We start from the raw sequence: 10,399 nt of genomic DNA, 5'->3' as shown, positions 1-10,399 counted from the left end.
TAGCTTTAGCTGTAGGTGAGTATAAACCACCTCCCTTAGAGTAGGCCAGAGGTTTTCTCTTGTCTGCTTGATGCTTAAGTGACTGGAGGTCAGAAGAAATTTTCCCTCCTATTCTTCATCTTATTTACTCATGTGCCTCAGGTGAGCACTGTGATGAGACTGGAAGCTTGTCATGAGAAGAGATTTAAAAGGAGCGGGGTGATATGGGTTGCTGAAACACAGTAGCCCATGAAATTCATGGCTCTCTCCTGTATCTTCCTGGTGATGCCTGTGAATGACTGACCAGCAGGTGCTGTGATCCTGTCTTCCTCTGCTCCCCTCCCTGCTAGGTAACACTTGGCATGTGAAGCTCTTCAATAGTGACCTCATTTAGATGGCAGAATTTAGAAGGCATTGTTTGTTATTATATAGGATGGTTCAGAAAACTGTGTTTTATGAGTGCAGGCAATTCTTGTGTCATGGATGGAGAAGAGAAAGACATTCTGTGTTCCATCAGCCCTTTTTGGATGATAAAGAGATCATCCAAAAAGAATTTGAGAAGCCCAAGGGAGCAAAAACCTCCTGCTGTGCTGTGATCGGCATCAGAGAAACTCTTCCCAATAAACAGCTCTATCATATGCAGTAGCAAGGATGTCCAATGAGAAAAAAGCAAGAGAGGAGGTTTGTACCGAGGATAGCATCCAAATGCAGACATGTTTACATCCTGTACAAAAAAGTGTTTCTCTCAGAATGGCTGTCATGCTAGGGTAGTGTTATGGTCACTCTAAGCATGAGTATCTCAAAGCCAGGGGCCTTACTAGACAGGAAAGCTGGACTGGACAAACGCAGATCAAACCAATATGGTTAATCAAACGTTCTCCGTTTATTAGTTAGAAGATGGCAGTTTATATACACTTCAATATAGTTTACAGTTTACAAAGGCACTCCCACTGGCAAGCGAACATTGTTTGTCTTTGTCTTAAGGTGGACTAAACTTCACACTACAAACCTACACTACTTCACACCCAGAAAGCCCAGTGCTTCACATCACTCCTTAATACAATTTCTAACTGCGCCACAAGCTCTTAATTTCTAATTCCGTCACAGGTTAGAAGGCCTTAAAAAGTCCAGATCAGAGGCATAGACTGGAGTAGCTCAAATCTCATTCCAGAGATAAATCATGCCCTCACTCTCTCAGAAATGCTGCAACAGTATCTAAACCTAACCACTGATTGGTTTGACCTCAACTTCTTGAGAAAATTCACCTCCCTGTCAAACTACAACAGGCAGCCTGTTGCAGTAAGTGTCAGGAGGGACACACCTTTATCTTTTGTTCGGGGGGAGCACATTAGAGTGGAATGAGCTATGCTTCAGAAGTTCTGTGCTTGGAGGATTTTCTTTTTCCATTTTAAAACATGTATTTAATGATTATAGTGGCTTGCCCAATATTAGGCCAGACTATTGATCAGCCATATCTGGTGTAAGAAGTTGTTTGTGAGGGCCTAAAGATTTTTATGCTGCTTTGCAAACCAAAAGTTGGTCCCGTGTGGTCCTTGTCAGTCAATAAAGAGATCTTTGGAAGTGTCCCTAATTCAGAAAATAAATCCTAAGACATCTTTTCTTTTTTCACAAAAGATCTGTGAGGCAGGACAGTGCTGGTGTAAAGTAAGTGTAGGCCTTAAGAGTGGATGACATTACAACTTCCCGTGCATCATTCGAGCAGTGTGGATTTATTTCTCACTAAATCAGTAAATAAATATTAGCTGATATGACACGTTGCCCCCAAAGTAATTGTCACAAATGTGTGTGCTTGAGATCACCCAAGAAAAGAAAGAGCTGATCCCAGGTGGTATGTCAAGGCCAAGGCCGAACAAGTATTTCCCAGATCTCACTGCAGCCTAGAAAGAAGCAAGGGAGAGGAGATGCAGCGCCACAGTAATAAATATCAATATCGATAGCAAAAAGTTCTGCCTTGAATAATAAATAAAAGCTCACACACGTATAGTGAAAACATCCATGGGTCCTGTCACCCAAATCTGTATTTGACAAGGGTTGTGTGCAGGGTGCTTGTGCCTGCTTTGCCAAGGGAAGCTCTGGGGTTCCCAGGTTGCCGAGTGATGGCTCTGCACTCGGTGTCTGTTGGGGCTCTGGGTGCCCGGGGCCATGATGAGTTCCGTGCCCGGGCCATGATGAGTTCCATGACCGGGCTGGGACGGCGGGCGGGGCTGGCCTGTGATGCGCTCTGGGCTCTGTGACAGCACAGGGGCCGTGTCACAATGGGGGCAACTATAGAAGGCCCCAAGCCGGTGCCGCTGCCCCAGTAGAGCCTCGGCAAGCGGTGAGTACACAGCAGAGGGGAGAGGGGGCTGGAGGAGGGCTGGGACAGGAGCGCCGGTACCCGGGGCTGCCCCGTCTCCAGGGCCCAGCGCCCGGCAGGAGGGCCTTGCTCAGGGCGCGGTGCCCGCGGGGGCAGCGGTGCAGCCTTGCCAGCTGCTGGGGGCCCTTTCCTTCCTGCCACCACATCCCTGCCGCTCCTGCCCCTCACTGTCTGTCTCCATTCCGGCCCCACTGAGCCCCTTCCGTGTGTCCTCCTGTAGACCATGGCTTTACCGTCACTGTTCTTCGTGCTGGTGCAAAGACTGATCCAGTTCCCCCAGCCAGCTGGGGATGGGCTGGATGAGGCCACGCACCAGAGAATGCGGGAGCGTCAGGAGCTGCTGGACCGTGAGATGGCCCGGCTGCTGCAGGAGCTGGAGCAGCAGGACGACGGCTGGGGAGCCATGCTCTTTGGTGCCCTGCAGCAGTGGCCATTCTGGGTTCTTGCTGGCATCCTGCTCCTCTTGGGCCTGTGGCTGGGCTGCAGGAGAAGGAGCTGTGAGGCCAGCAGCAGCAGCAAGGACCAGAGCTCCTGCAAGACCTTGGCAGATGAGACAGTAACGGAACAGGAAGAAGACACTGCTGATCCAGAGGAAGGTGGAGAAGATAGTGATATGGCTCTGGAGGCAGACGACAGCGGCACTGAAAATGACAGAGAAGGCAGACCTGTGGCTGCAGGTGATGGAGACAAGGATGATGCCATTTGTTACAGTGAGCTCATGGGCGTTCTGTTTCCCCTTCCCCGGGACCCTGTGACTCTGATCAAGATAATCCGGGATCCCTCCTTTCTGCCCCAACGGGGTTGGCAGAGAGCCAGGGAAGCCCACCCTGTCCAAAGTCTATATAGACCCCTGACATTTCCTGTTCGTCCTCTTTGAAGGCAATTATGATGTGAAGGTGAAGGAAGACGGCGATGTCAACAGTGGCAATTATGATGCGAAGGAAGACAGCCATGTCAACGATGGCAATGGCTATGAGTTAAAGAAAGAAGGACAGAGTGATGGGGATGTGCCAGGAGACACTACCACTGAAGGAGATGAAGAAGAACCTGGCAGTGTTGCTGGAAATGAACTCGACGAGGCAATGAAGAAAACAAGGATGTTCAGGTGGATCAAGAAAGGATTCTGGAAAGGAAAAGGGAGAAGGAAATCAAGAAAAAAACCAATAGTGCAACTATAAAGGCAGGCAACAGCACTGATGTAAATGAAGGTGAAGACAATGTAGCCGGAACGGAAGAATACATGAATGTGAAGGCGCAGGAAAGCAGAGGTGCCAATGACCAGAGAAGCAAAGAGTGGACTGGGCAGGAAGATAGCAATGAATGTGGGAATGAAATTGCCCATAGTGGTTTTCCTGCACCTGAGGAAGCAAATATGGAAGTTATAGAAGATGGCAGTGATAGAAACAAGGATGAAGAACAGGCTGATGTGATGTGGAGGGAAACAAGAATAAGGATAGACAAGAAGAAGAACAAGGTAATGTGTCTGCCAGTGAAAAAGGTGGCAGTGATGGTGGCAGGGAAGAAAGTGCCAGCGGTGGAAGTGAAGACAGAGAAGACACCCAAGATGCTGGGAATGAGCAGGACATCCTTTTAGTGGATGGTATAGAGTGGCCTGTGGAGGACCTGGAGAGAGGCTGCTCAGTGACAGCTGAGCTGATGGAGAGCTTCACGCGTGTCTTTGTGGACAGCGTGAGCAATAGCTTCGATCCGGTGCCTCAAGAAGCCATCGGGGTGGGCAGCGCCTTTTAGGGCTGGAGTCCCCATGAGTGGGATGGAGTGTACCGTGTGCTGGTCCCACTGAATCCCCCGCCAGGGCACGCCTTCCACCTAGAGCCAAACAGTGCAGGGCAGACGGCAGCAAGTGTCGGAATCTGTGGGTATTGGTTATTCCGAGATTGTAGAAAGTCTCTGTCTTTCTGCCCCGTTGCCAAAGAAGAAGCCATAATTCGTCTGTGCTGTTTTCAAGGTGAGCAGTCAGCCCGCCAAGGCCAACATCCTCGCAAGCACAGCGTGGCCTGAGACATTCGCTGTGGCAGAGGCAAAATTCTTCCAGCACATTGCCAGGCAGATACCGTGTAAAGGGTTGCACCTGAAATACCTGCAGCTCTTCACCTGCATGCTGAGCGGCACAGGTTTTTCCACCTCTACCTGGAAGACTCTGGTCATGCATGTGTTAAACATCATACCGCGGGTCTACTGGCACAGGAAGGAATTTCCACTGCGGCTGTGGGACATCATGGCGTTCCTGCAGTTCTGCCTGAAATGGAAACGCCTGGACCATTTTGTTCTAGGCAACGAGAAGCTTCCTGCAGAGATCAGCGTGCCTCCAGCAATGCGAAAGGTTGAGCCGCTCAACCTCTCTGAATACCTGGCCCGAGATCCGGATGCCCACAGGAAGGCGATGGAGGCTCATGATCAGCTGCACTTTCGCCTCTGGATGCTGCTCTCCAACCAGCACTAAGAGGAGTTCCCTGCACAAAGCTGTGATGGAGAAGTTCACAGCCGATTGCAGCGACGTGGACTCTTTGTGATTGTTGCAGTTGTCCCTGACAATCCCGAAGCTGCTTTCCTGCTCCTGCGGAAGGAAGATGCTGCAGCACATGGATTCCTTGTGCAGACACTTCTCTGAACGGCCTTGCCCTTCACCTTCCATTTACAACAGTGCTGTTGCCTAAGTCTAGGAGGCAGAAACTGGCTCCACCTGCACATCCTCACAGAAGAATAACAGTGAAGCTGATGGAGGTTGCTTGGAATACCTCGAAGACAGCAACCTAGCCTATTAGGGACTTCATGTAGTTATTTAGTCGTAGTTTTAATTAGACTTGATTCTTAGGATTCATTCCAGAGGCCCTTTAGCGTTGGCAGTATACAACTATTTGGCAAAGTTACCCTTAGTGTAGAGAAATAGAGTTTAGACTAGATTAGTTTAAACCCTTAGTTTAGAGAATTACCCTTAGTTTAGAGAATTCCCCTAGTTGCTTGTCTGCTTTTAAATAATATTGGAATATCTATGTTTGAGAAACTAATAAAAGAAGATAAGTTTCTCAAATTGCCTGAAATATGTCATTCTTTGTACATAACCCTCTGTATCATAGAGAACGTCCTTCCTATACCTCTATCTGAAATAAAGACTCTTTGCAAACAGAGATGTTGGATATATTAAGTATGCTGTCTCTTGAGCATTTCCATAGAAATGCTCGAAGTTTGAACTGAAAATGCCCTGAAGTGCCTGAAATTTTGCAGCAGAGTACTCCTCAACTTTTTTAGCAATCTTTGGAAAGATTGCTAAAAAGTTTTCTTTATGCTGTCACTTTTACACGCTCCTAGGGAACAATTCAGTCCTAAAAGACTGAGCTACCCTTCCGTAATAGCTGCCCTTCAGCAATATCTACATATATATGTGTGAAGAAATAATAAAAGGAGAAAAATTTCTCAAATTGCCCGAAATCTGTCCTTCTTTTTATTTAACCCACCATTTCTTTAAAAATATCCATCCAGTGCAACTACCAGAAAAAAATGCCAAAGTGACTCAAACGGTGATTGTGTCCAGCAGTCACTTCTCAGTATTCCGCTTCCATAGCGCTTTGAAGCAGGGCTATTAATTTTGCCTCTTGAATTCAACCAGAAGTCATGACAGTGAAAACAGCTAAAATATTAATGAAATATTTTAGCTCCCACTGTCATTAGAAAAGTTCCCCTTCCTTCAGGGCATGGAAAAAAAACGGCTGTGGCCCATGTAAGAGAGAGAAGCCTGCTGTGGGGACAGGAACAGGCAGCTCCCTTTAGGGAGAGCAAGTAGGAACCTCCCAAAGGAGGATCCCTGCCAGCAGCAGAACTTGCTGCTGCACTGAGGGAGAAGTGTGCTCACAGAGGTCCCCCTGCCTTTTGCCTTCTTTGCTGGGCAGGCACTGCCCCCACCACAGCCCCATGGCTTCCTGCTGCACAATCCCCCCAGCGCTAGATTTGCCAGGGCCAGAATTATTGCAGGTGCTTAAAATGTGGGCCTGGCCCTGAGTTTTGGTGCAATCGCAAGCGTGCTGCGTGTGTGAGGGGCATGCTGAGGGAGTGGGGGAGGCTGGAACATACAGTGTTGCCATTGAAACCCTAGGGTGTAACTCAGCTGCTGATTTTTACTGGTATGCAGTAACACTAGGAGGGAAACTGAAAGCAATGTTCAGTATGAGTAAGCAAAGGCAAATAATCGGGATGTTTTTCTGTGGCTGAGCTGTTCTTCCAGGCCTTGAAAACAGGAGGCAGCACTGATGAAGTAACTGAGCAAGTCTGCTCGGCCTTAACTGACCCCAATCAGCTCTCTGTTCGCATGGCCCACACGAACCCACGTTCAACTGACTCCCAGCCCGCTCTCACCGACCTGCAGCTGAGCCTTTCCCGGGGCGCCTTTCAGTGAGCAGAATTCAACCATTTTTATGGATTTAGCAAAGGCTGAATGGAGCAGGGCCCTGGTGTCAGATGAGCATTTGGAGAAAGCAGCTTTGAGTCAAATGCATCACAGCCAGAGAATGTCAGCACATGCCGGCAGTGTCAGAAGAGCTCTTGAGTCAGGTCAGGGCTTCTGTAGGCAACTGTCCTTTGGATTTACTGAAGAAAATCACTTACAGGTTGGACACTGAAATCCATGAAATCTATAGGTAATAGTCAAATCACAATAAAATTCATTTGGCAAAATAGTAATAGATATGGATAGTAAAAACAAGCCATTCTTTTCAATTTTTGACATCACTCTCTTCAGCCAAGGCCATGCTGTTCTTCATCTTTTCAATGGTTAAGGAATCTAATTTGCAACTAACAATCGTTACAAAGTAACCACAAATTCATGAGAAACATAAATAGAAAACAATTATTTATATTTTCCTAGAAGGAAAAATTCACAATGAATATGACAAAAGAAAGCAAGTAAGGAGCTGGTTTTAAATTGTTTGTGATTACAATGAAAGAAAACCCTCCTTAATTGGGCTGTTATCTGTGCCTTCAACACAGTGGTGTCTGTTATCATTCTTTAAAGTAAAATCTGGTAGCCTTTCCTTTACAAACCTGTTTTTCAGGTACATGCAACTCTGCTCTTAAACAGGATGAGAGCCCACAGTAGATCTGATTTATTTTCATTTGGCTAAAATACATTCCCTGATTTTTTTTTTTTTCATCTTATCTCAAGGACAGTGGCTCTGGTCATAGAGATCTGGGCTATAAGATGTAGCAAAGTTATCTGTCTTGCCTCAGAGCGCCGTGTCCATCTCCAGAGAATGGCCTGTTGTCAGAATCCCTTCTGAAGATGCAGTTAGTTGAAAATTGTGGTGCAGGTGCTTGCAACTACTCCAACTCTTTGTGCATCCTTCTGAGAGAAACAAAGTCTGAAACGTAGGAGTGGCAGTATTTTGAAGGCAAGTGCAATATAATGAGGGTAATTTGTCTGGAAAGGTAGAGATAGCAGTACCTATAATTTCACAAAACATACTTTGAGAAAGGAAGAGCTGCATGCCTTAAGGTGCTAAATATGATCAGGATGTTCCATTCTGAACACCTGGACATGCTTGCAAAATGCAGGGCATGTCTCCATCCAGGCTGGAAAGAAGGAGCCCACTGCTACAGGGTGGAGTGGGTTCCTTTGTGCAAGTCAGCACAAATCCCAAACCCCTGAGGTGGTTTTGAAGGTACGCAGCTTCTAGACACAAGCTATTGCCAGACTGTTTTTTAGTGTTGCCTCTTCCTCAGAGTGTGGATTAATCTCCACACTTCATTCCCCATGTCTGTTTCTTTCGTAAGACTCATGCCTTTCTGACTGCAGGTCATGGGCTTCTGCAGCTGAAGGTAGCTGGGAGGTTGCTGAGCTGAGCTGAGCTGAGCTGAGCTGAGCTGAGCTGAGCTGAGCTGAGGTAGTAGGCTAAGCAGAGCGGTAAAAGTGATTCACAGTGAGTTGACCTCAGACCCTTCAAATAGTGCAGTCCACAAAGATTTTGCCAGTATTCCACTGGAAGCTTACCATGGATAGCTTTTTCAGTGTTTGACTGGTTGGTGCATTGGCAGGGACAAGAGACTGAGAAATGTTTGACCAGGGCATGAATGAAATTACTTTTTTCTTTAGCTGGTCCTAAGCATCTCAACCTGAAGTTCTAAGGAGAGAGACTAGGAGTAGCAGAGCTCATTTAAAGCTGCCTTTTTGCCAGAATCAGTAAATTCATAGCTCTTTATCACTCTGGGTCTAATAACATGGGTTTTCAGAATAGCTTTAGCTGTAGGTGAGTATAAACCACCTCCCTTAGAGTAGGCCAGAGGTTTTCTCTTGTCTGCTTGATGCTTAAGTGACTGGAGGTCAGAAGAAATTTTCCCTCCTATTCTTCATCTTATTTACTCATGTGCCTCAGGCGAGCACTGTGATGAGACTGGAAGCTTGTCATGAGAAGAGATTTAAAAGGAGCGGGGTGATATGGGTTGCTGAAACACAGTAGCCCATGAAATTCATGGCTCTCTCCTGTATCTTCCTGGTGATGCCTGTGAATGACTGACCAGCAGGTGCTGTGATCCTGTCTTCCTCTGCTCCCCTCCCTGCTAGGTAACACTTGGCATGTGAAGCTCTTCAATAGTGACCTCATTTAGATGGCAGAATTTAGAAGGCATTGTTTGTTATTGTATAGGATGGTTCAGAAAACTGTGTTTTATGAGTGCAGGCAATTCTTGTGTCATGGATGGAGAAGAGAAAGACATTCTGTGTTCCATCAGCCCTCAACTGATAAAGAGATCATCCAAAAAGAATTTGAGAAGCCCAAGGGAGCAAAAACCTCCTGCTGTGCTGTGATCGGCATCAGAGAAACTCTTCCCAATAAACAGCTCTATCATATGCAGTAGCAAGGATGTCCAATGAGAAAAAAGCAAGAGAGGAGGTTTGTACCGAGGATAGCATCCAAATGCAGACATGTTTACATCCTGTACAAAAAAGTGTTTCTCTCAGAATGGCTGTCATGCTAGGGTAGTGTTATGGTCACTCTAAGCAGGAGTATCTCAAAGCCAGGGGCCTTACTAGACAGGAAAGCTGGACTGGACAAACGCAGATCAAACCAATATGGTTAATCAAACGTTCTCCGTTTATTAGTTAGAAGATGGCAGTTTATATACACTTCAATATAGTTTACAGTTTACAAAGGCACTCCCACTGGCAAGCGAACATTGTTTGTCTTTGTCTTAAGGTGGACTAAACTTCACACTACAAACCTACACTACTTCACACCCAGAAAGCCCAGTGCTTCACATCACTCCTTAATACAATTTCTAACTGCGCCACAAGCTCTTAATTTCTAATTCCGTCACAGGTTAGAAGGCCTTAAAAAGTCCAGATCAGAGGCATAGACTGGAGTAGCTCAAATCTCATTCCAGAGATAAATCATGCCCTCACTCTCTCAGAAATGCTGCAACAGTATCTAAACCTAACCACTGATTGGTTTGACCTCAACTTCTTGAGAAAATTCACCTCCCTGTCAAACTACAACAGGCAGCCTGTTGCAGTAAGTGTCAGGAGGGACACACCTTTATCTTTTGTTCGGGGGGAGCACATTAGAGTGGAATGAGCTATGCTTCAGAAGTTCTGTGCTTGGAGGATTTTCTTTTTCCATTTTAAAACATGTATTTAATGATTATAGTGGCTTGCCCAATATTAGGCCAGACTATTGATCAGCCATATCTGGTGTAAGAAGTTGTTTGTGAGGGCCTAAAGATTTTTATGCTGCTTTGCAAACCAAAAGTTGGTCCCGTGTGGTCCTTGTCAGTCAATAAAGAGATCTTTGGAAGTGTCCCTAATTCAGAAAATAAATCCTAAGACATCTTTTCTTTTTTCACAAAAGATCTGTGAGGCAGGACAGTGCTGGTGTAAAGTAAGTGTAGGCCTTAAGAGTGGATGACATTACAACTTCCCGTGCATCATTCGAGCAGTGTGGATTTATTTCTCACTAAATCAGTAAATAAATATTAGCTGATATGACACGTTGCCCCCAAAGTAATTGTCACAAATGTGTGTGCTTGAGATCACCCAAGAAA

The 10,399-nt window shown here is 46.2% G+C and overlaps 1 pseudogene; it reads left to right on the top strand.

The window, feature by feature from the left end:
• Positions 1-2,579: 2,579 nt before the first annotated feature.
• LOC140682004 (uncharacterized) lies at positions 2,580-4,817 on the top strand (annotated as a pseudogene).
• The last annotated feature ends 5,582 nt before the right edge of the window (positions 4,818-10,399 follow it).

This window comes from Taeniopygia guttata, chromosome Z (genome assembly GCF_048771995.1).
Source record: "Taeniopygia guttata chromosome Z, bTaeGut7.mat, whole genome shotgun sequence".
Classification (NCBI taxonomy): Eukaryota; Metazoa; Chordata; class Aves; order Passeriformes; family Estrildidae; genus Taeniopygia; species Taeniopygia guttata.
Note: the sequence above shows the minus strand (reverse complement) of the source record. Positions and strands in the feature narration are given on the sequence as shown.